Consider the following 8,611-nt stretch of genomic DNA (forward strand, 5'->3'; position numbering starts at 1 on the left):
TTTCTTTTTTTTCAAAAATCCATGAACTTTATTTCCAAATTGATCATTTGTTTTCCAAATTGTTAAACGTTTTTTGAAAATCATGAAAAAGTTCAAATTTGTGATAAAAATTCAAAATCAATTATTTTTTTTATAATTTTTTTTGTTTTTTTCAAAATCACTGAACTTTTTCAAAGGCAATGATTTTTTTAAAATTTCGTGAACTTCGTTTTTCAAGATTAGTGACCTTTTTAAAAATCAATGAGCATTTTTTTAAAATTTCTCAGATTTTTTAAAAAGAAAATCATGAAGCAGTAGAATAGTGATCGAATCAGCGTGTGAACGACTATGAATCAGCGAGCAAATGACTATACGCCTTCGTAGAAACACCCCATAGAAGAACGCGTAAGGCACCAGTTAGGTGCTCCCCTATTTTGCTCCATTAGGCTTCTTCTGTACGCCATCCTTCATCTTGGTTTGAAGGCCCAACTCCTATTTGGTGCGCTCAGCGCCGGTTATTCTGTATTCTACAAACTGGCGCACACCCCCTCTATTCCGGGCTCGACCCATTTGCCTTTTGCTTTTCTCTTTTCAACCATAAAAAATAGTTGTGTGAAGTGAGATTCAAACTCTCGACCGCCGTGTTTACATTCACCCGCAGTAACCAACTGAGAAAGCTAATCCGCAGTGCATAGTCACTTTCGTTTTTCTTCTTCTTGTACGTCTTCTCTGTTTGGTTTTCTTCTTTTGTTTTTGGTTTTTCTTGGCTGTTTTTCTTAGTTCTTTTTTATTTTTCATTTGCTTAAATCCGTGAACTTTTTAAAAAATCTTGAAAATTTTGAAATTCGTGGACATTATCAAATCCATGAAATTTTTCTTAAATTCATGAAAAAAATCAAATCCATTAAAGTTTTGAAATTCAGAAACTTTTTCAATTTTTTTGACAAATGCGTGAACCTTTTTTTAAATAGATGGTTTTTTTCAATTGCACATTTTCCAAATTCGTGTACTTTTTTTAAATCAATAATTTCTTTTATTTTTGTGAACTGTTTTCAAATTCGTGAAAAAAATTCAAATCGATGAAGTATTTCCAATTTCAAAACTTAATTTTTAATTCATTATTTTTTGTGCAAATCTATAAGCTTTTTAAAATCACAAAAAATGGTGGTCATTTTATTTCTTGAACCAGCAGTACAACATAACCAAGAAAAATAAGAGGCGAAAAAGGCGAGTTAAGCGAGCGAACGAACAACAAAGCGAGGGTCCGAATCTTGATGGCCGTGGCCCGTTTCCCCCTCGCGTGAGCACCGGTTTCTTGTTTTGGCACTATAGGCGCTGATGAGGAGGTCTCGAAACTGAGGCCTATGTGGTGCCGAGGTCCGAGGAGGATGTTAGGCCAACGAGAATGGATTCAGGCCCACCCGATTCGGCTCCGACTAGTCAGGTTTGTGACAGGCTCAGACCAGTGCTCCTTGGATGATGTGTGTGAGGTTAATCATTTTAGAAATTCTTGATGTTGTGTACGTCATTTGTTTCAACATGCTGCAATATTTTGCGTCTTTTGTTGCAAACACATGGGTGGCGATGAATTTGGGTATCCGCTGCAAATAGTGTGTTCAGTTGCAAATTTTGTTCGCTTTGGTACAAAATTTGGCTTCTATGTTACATATGTGTGAATTTCTCGGCAATTTTGTACAACTAGGGAGGATTTGTTGCATACGCCAATTTTCTTTTGCCACATCGGGCATATTTGAAATGTTACTACATGTTATTGATGCGCCGCACGAAAAATGTTACGATATTGCAAAAATGTCAATGTTACACATGGTATTTCAATTCTGTATGGATTAGACATTCCAGATTTTGATTTTATGTGTGTTCAGGCGGTGGGGAAGGCGGCCGATAAGGCGCCTCCACCAGGCTGATGCCTAGAGTATCCTAAAAATAATAATGTTCATTGTCATGGCAGTGAGGTATGTGGACAGGGAGAATTGTTCTGAAAACGAACGATTTGTAAGGTTCTGTAGAACGTTGCTTTGGAATCTTCCACCTGCTTATGCCAATGGTTTCTAATTCTACTCAGATTTCTTTCCGCCGGTCACATGAAGTAAGCAATGCAGGCCGCCGATGGTGCCAAATGTCAATACACCGTAGCTTTTGCCGTACCGTCCGTTATTTTATGACTAACGTGATTTCAGATGTTGCTTGGTCGTGACTTTCCAGTAGTAGTCTGCAGCATGAAGAGGCACACTGTTTGAACCAATCAACGTGTAATACTTTTACTAGAGGGAGCTTCAATTAGCTTGTCTCGTCAGAAACCGCAACATGTATTTTTCAAATATAAATTTGATCCACACATCAAAGATGGCAAAGACAAATTCCACAGCGGATAGAACCGGCCGATACCATCCACAGCAAGATTTGTCTCTACTGATTCTCCATGTATACGTGCATATATATCAGTTTTGTAGTTTAAATTTCATGTGATAGTGAGACGATATATGGAAGCTGTGCTAGTTTTTTTTTTCTAAGCGAAAGGTTTATGCCAGGGTTGTCGTATCTTCCTGTGATGGTGTGATAGTGAGAGCTTGCAAGAGCACACGCCGGCCGTCTTTTCCTAAAAATATTTTTATTCTTCCAGCACATTTGGAAACAGTCTATATAGAGATCTAAAGTTTGGTGCGCAGAAGTTCTGCATTGTCGTGGCTTGTGCACAGAAGCCAAACTTAAAGCATCCAAAGATGCCTTTGTAACTACTCATTCTTGTCTTTTTCACGTAGGCTATAGATTAACACATTTTTTCACGAGGAACTTGAAATAAATAGTTCGTTTTAGTATATTTTTCTCCATTTTTCTGAATTATGTAAACTGCTTTTTAATAGTACAAGTTAAAAGTCCTATCTATATGAGAAATAATTATATCTCATCTAATTCCTACACCGTTGGATTCTACGCGAAGATTTGTGGGGATTTTTTCTTTTATTTTTTGTTTGGTTAATCAAATAGTATAGGAGTTAGATATGACTTTCTTAATTCTCATCCAGACGAGAATTAGCAAATCCGTATTTAAAACATTGAGAGCATGTATACACGATTGCACAAAAGGTAAGAGCATACTCTCTCCATCCGCGAATAAGTGTACTACTGGAAGTCAAAGTTTTAAAACTTTGACCAAATTTATATGAAAAAGCAGTAGCATTTATGGCAATAAATTAGTATCATTGGATCCGTGTTGAAATGTACTTTTATAATATATCAATCTGATGTCATATATATTATTATAGTTGGTCAAAATTCTAAGACTTTGACTTAGAAAAAAATAGAAGTACACTTATTCGTGGACGAAGGAAGTAGAAGGTTGAGGGAAAATGCTACCCTTCAGCCGACTGATGCCCGTGCAACCGCCAGATTGATCCTGATCGAGCGCTCACGCTGGCCACAAGTCTCGTGCAGCCAAATTTTCTTTCTTTTTGCAACAGGCATATTGTTTCAGAAGGTTTCTCCAACAAAGGTCTTGTTTCAAAACAAAAATAATGGTTCGGCGGTGAAGTCTTTTCAACAAAAGGTCTAATTTCAGAAGGTTTCTGCGACAAAAGTCTTCTTTCAGAAAGAAAAAAATGCTTCGATGGTGAAGATTGTTTTCTTCTGCAACAGGAGTCTTGTTTCAGAAACATGGCTCCGATTGCAGAAAGTGACGGGGAGTGCCGGGTGAGAGCTCGTCGCCGTAGTGCTGGAGTAGAGACAGCTGCTCGAGGTGCTGGGTCAGAGGAGGCGTGACAACTCCGACTGCCGGCGGCGCTCCATAGCTGAGGCGCTCAGGCCATGGCGGGGCAGCGGTGTTGTCCCGATGAACCTTTGCAGCAAGGCCCTTGTTGCAAAACCCCTGAGCGTAACAAGCTAGTGTTGCAAAGGTCCTCAGTTGGCTGGGATGGTAGATCAGACGACTGATTTGGGCGGCATCCGACCGCGGTTGATCTAATCGGCTTATCACCCGAAGGACGCGTAGCACTGCCTTGAACATGGCAACAATCTAGTACCACAGATCCTCTAAAAATGTTTTTTTTTGTTACCATAGGGATGTGGAATTCATCGCCCAACCAAGAGCATCAATTACAACCTACACATGGACACACGCCAAGTTTTGGTCATTTCGCTAAATGGCACCATGAACCCGCGTGTCGGCGAGCACGGCCCACCGATTCAAACTTCCCTCCAAATCAGGCAGGAACGTGTACGGCAAGGTGACAGATGTGCAGAGAGGAAACGAACGCGGCTAGCGTGCCAATCCGGGATGGCTTTCCATATACGCAGCCGCACGGTGAGCGGACGCCAACTGGACTTCCCACAGTCCCACTGTCGACTAGGTGCCGAAAAGGAGAGTAATCAGTGTCCGTTCCTGCCTGACTCGAGTAGTAATCCGTGTGTGTGTGCGCGGACGCGCCTCCATTCCACTCCGGGCGTTTAATTCGAGGCTAAATGCTGAGATATCCACGAGTCATGACGACGCGCGTGTCACATCGGCGGTGCTAGGAGATTATATGCGTGCCAAATCCAATCCCTGTCCTCTTCCTCGTACCCACAGTCTTGCCATCTCTTCCCCTCTCTCGTCCCCTACCTACGCAGACCAGACCAGGTGCCAACTGCCAAGTGCCTGCAAAAGGCGCCGTCGTTTTGTCCGGCTCCGGCGCGCCGCTGCTCTGTTTCGGTGCGTGAGGAAGCACTCGATCCTGAGACAGATGGCCAGGGAGCAGTTCGTCCTGTTCATCTTCATCTGCTGTCTGTCCTCCCGATTCGCTGGTACCCTTTGGTTTTCTCCTGATGTGTCATGATTCTTGCCCCTTTCTGCGTTTCCTTTGATTCTGCGATTGATGATTGTTGATTTCGCCGTGTCTCTCTGGCAGATGCGTATGATCCGGTGGATCCAAACGGGAACATCACCATCAACTGGGATTTTCCGTCCATCGAGCCTAATGTGTACGCGGTGCGCATAGTTGTGATTTTTTTTCTCTCTCTGAAACGCAATGCTCCTCGCAGAAATTGCGATTTTCTGCCACTGAAACTGCGTAGGAATCAATCGATTTCCTGTGCGCGCAGGTCAAGGTGAGCATCCACAATTACCAGCTGTACCGCCACATCGAGCGCCCGGGGTGGCGGCTGAGCTGGGTGTGGGCCGGCCACGAGTTCATCTCTGACGTGATCGGCGCGGAGACGACGGAGCGGGGCAACTGCACATTGCTGCGAGAAGCAACCGGTCATGGCGGACCTGCTGCCGGGCGCGCCGTACAACAGGCAGTCCGCCAACTGCTGCCGTGGCGGCGTGCTCTCGTCCGTCACGCAGAACAACAGGACGGCCACCTCGCAGTTCGAGATGTACATAGTCAATTTCGCGCTCGACGAGCACGGCGACCCCAAGATGCCGACCACCTTCAGCATCGGCGTGCCGGGCTACACCTGCAGCAACGCCACCAACGTGCCGGCGACGAGGTCCAAGGTCGACGAGCAGCGCCACGTACAAGTTCTGCGTAAGCACTTGATTCTTTCTTTCTTGCCAACGACCCACTGTCTTGTGACGCGCCGTGCATCGAGCGATGACTCTTTCTTGGCTTGGTGGGGTGCAGGGACATGGCAGATCATCTGCTCGTACTCGCAGTTCAGGGACGCACCGTCGCCGTCCTGCTGCGTCTCCCTCACGACCTTCTACAACAACACGATCGTGGGGTGCCCGCGGGACAGCTGCGGTGGTGCAAACTCTCCCTCGGCGCATCAGTGCCTCAGGTTAAGCCACCTGACACCCTGCCACACACTCTGCATTCTTCTGAATTCCTGCCGTCTTTCTGATTCGTGCCTGCTTTTGCATGTTCGTCCGGTTTTTCAGCGGCGGCGAGCAGTCCAAGGTACTGGCGGCGCTGCCTGACGCCGACGGCGCTCCGCCCGTGCCGGTCATCCGGTGCACGGAGCACATGTGCCCGATCCGGGTGCACTGGCACGTGAAGCAGAGCTATCGGGGGTACTGGAGGGTGAAGACAACGGTGACGAACTACGACGTGGTCAGCAACTACACTGACTGGAACCTGGTGGTGCAGCACCCCAACCTCCGGAGCCTGACGCAGCTCTTCAGCTTCAACTACCAGCCCCTCATCCAGTACGGCACCATCAGTAAGTACACGATCTTCGACAAGAAGATGATAAGAAGCAAGAATGGGTAAGAAATGTGGGTTTTTGCAGATGACACGGGGGTGTTCTGGGGGATCAAGAACTACAACGAGATGCTGCTGAGGGACGGGAACGTGCAGACCGAGATGATACTGGAGAAAGACCCGAGCGACTTCACCTTCTCGGGGGGCTGGGCGTTCCCGAGGAGGGTCTACTTCAATGGACACGAGTGCGTCATGCCGCCGCCGGATCAGTACCCTTCGCTGCCCAATGCGGCCTGGGACGTGCGTGTCTCGGCGGTGCAGCGGTGGCTGGTCGCCGGCTCTTGTCTGCTCTCGTTGTCTATGTTGTTTCTCGTATAAAGGATACCTGACTAGCCCTGAATACATGGGGTTTGAGTATCTCAGTTTAACTGGCCTGTAGAGTACAACTAATCCAGCATAGCATCTACCTCCTCTTTGAGCGGCTATAGATTAAACTATTGCTCAGTGACATATGCCCCCAGCAAAAGGAAATCCTAGAAAACTTCATATTCGGGTAGGATGTCTTCCCAGCAATTACATGGTCCTTTGATGCTTAGTACAATAGTACGAAGTGCAAGCTTGGAGATGGCTTCTTTCCCTGCTCTGTTTACCATTGCCCTGGACATGTTTTACTCATTCCAATCTCAATTCAGTCAAGCAATTGGTCGGTAAAGCCAAAACTTGTACTGTACTATCTAGATTCTGTTGATAAGGCTAGTCATAGTGGGAGTAACTTAACTATTAACATAGCGCACTTTAAGAAACTTTTACTTATGTGGCGTGTAATTAATGAGAAGTGGTAACATAATATGTTACTGTAACATAACGCTTTCCAAGGCAAGATGAGTCTACAAGCTAATAAATGAAGTCCTCTATGACACTACTACTATGTTACTTTGCACTATAAAGATAGTAACTTAGACTAGTGTCATGTATATGACACTAGTTTAAGTTACTCCTCACTATGACCAGCCTAACGACATTCACATGCTTGCACTTGGGGAAAGCTGAAGCGCTCGCGTCGCTCACGGGGGGCGGCACGGCCGAAACATAGCTGGTAGCTGCCACTGCCGCCCCATTCTCCACCTCCACCCCAGCTTTCCTTGCCGCCGCCAGGTGAAACCGACGGGCGAAGCACGCTAGGCGTACGGCGGCGGCAGGGACTTCTCCTCGCGAGGCACGTAGCGGCGGCCCTGGACAAAGCTAATCGACTACTGACGGCGGCGTCTCACTGGCGCAGGTAAGCAGGGGCGGCGCCCCGAGCATGCCGGTGACACCGCTTCTTTCCTCCTTGTCGTTGTCAAAACCGGCGGATCTCGGGTAGGGGGTCCCGAACTGTGTGTCTAAGGCTAATGGCACAGGAGGCGGGGAACACGATGTTTACCCAGGTTCGGGCCCTCTCTATGGAGGTAATACCCTACTTCCTGCTTGATTGATCTTGATGATATGAGTATTACAAGAGTTGATCTACCACGAGATCGTAGAGGCTAACCCTAGAAGTTAGCCTATGATTATGATTGTTCTTGCCCTACGGACTAAACCCTCCGGTTTATATAGACACCGGAGGGGGCTAGGGTTACACAGAGTCAGTTACAGAGAAGGGAATCCACACATCCGAATCGCCAAGCTTGCCTTCCATGCAAAGGATAGTCCCACCCGGACACGGGATGAAGTCTTCTATCTTGTATCTTCATAGCCCAACAGTCCGGCATACACATATAGTCCGGCTGTCCGAGGACCCCTTAATCCAGGACTACCTCAGTAGCACCTAAACCAGGCTTCAATGACAATGAGTCCGGCGCGCAGATTGTCTTCGGCATTGCAAGGCGGGTTCCTTCTCCGAATACTCCAAAGTAGATCTTGAACACAAGAATCGTGTCCGGCTCTGCAAAACAAATTCCACATACCACCGCAGAGAGTACAATATTCCACGAGTCTAATCTGCTGACAATTTTTCATAGTGTGACATCACGCCGCAGCCCGGTCATTATTTGAACCGTTTTTCTCAACCTGCTACTGCACATATTGCGAGGTGGTTTTATTGGCACATCTTATCGAAGCAGAGATCGTGTCCCCTTATCACGAGATTCTCATCAATACGGGTATGGGTAACCCAACCGCACCATCAACACGGCGCTCGGGGACTAAGCGAGTTTCCAGGGCAAGTGGGGAGGCGCATGATCTGCGACATTTATAAGGAGATAAGGACTCCCCTTTTTTAACCACACCTTCTTCTTCCTCTGCTCATCCATCCTCTCTCGCTCGAGCTCCAGCACTCAAGCATCCGCCTTCTCCGCCCACAAAGGCCCTCCGAAAATGTCCAGATCCGGAGCAGGAGGCAAGTGGAGGGCCTCTACCGTCCGGGAGAAGGATATCAAGAAACTCCAGAAGGCCGGGTATCTGGCTAAGAAGATCGGCCACCACCTTCCAATGGAGGGACAGATTGTCCCTTCTCC

The 8,611-nt window shown here is 46.7% G+C and overlaps 1 pseudogene; it reads left to right on the plus strand.

The window, feature by feature from the left end:
• Positions 1 to 4,715: 4,715 nt before the first annotated feature.
• LOC123039313 (COBRA-like protein 7) lies at positions 4,716 to 6,880 on the plus strand (annotated as a pseudogene).
• Positions 6,881 to 8,611: the final 1,731 nt, after the last annotated feature.

The sequence above is a fragment of the Triticum aestivum genome, chromosome 2B (genome assembly GCF_018294505.1).
Source record: "Triticum aestivum cultivar Chinese Spring chromosome 2B, IWGSC CS RefSeq v2.1, whole genome shotgun sequence".
In the NCBI taxonomy this organism is placed as follows: Eukaryota; Viridiplantae; Streptophyta; class Magnoliopsida; order Poales; family Poaceae; genus Triticum; species Triticum aestivum.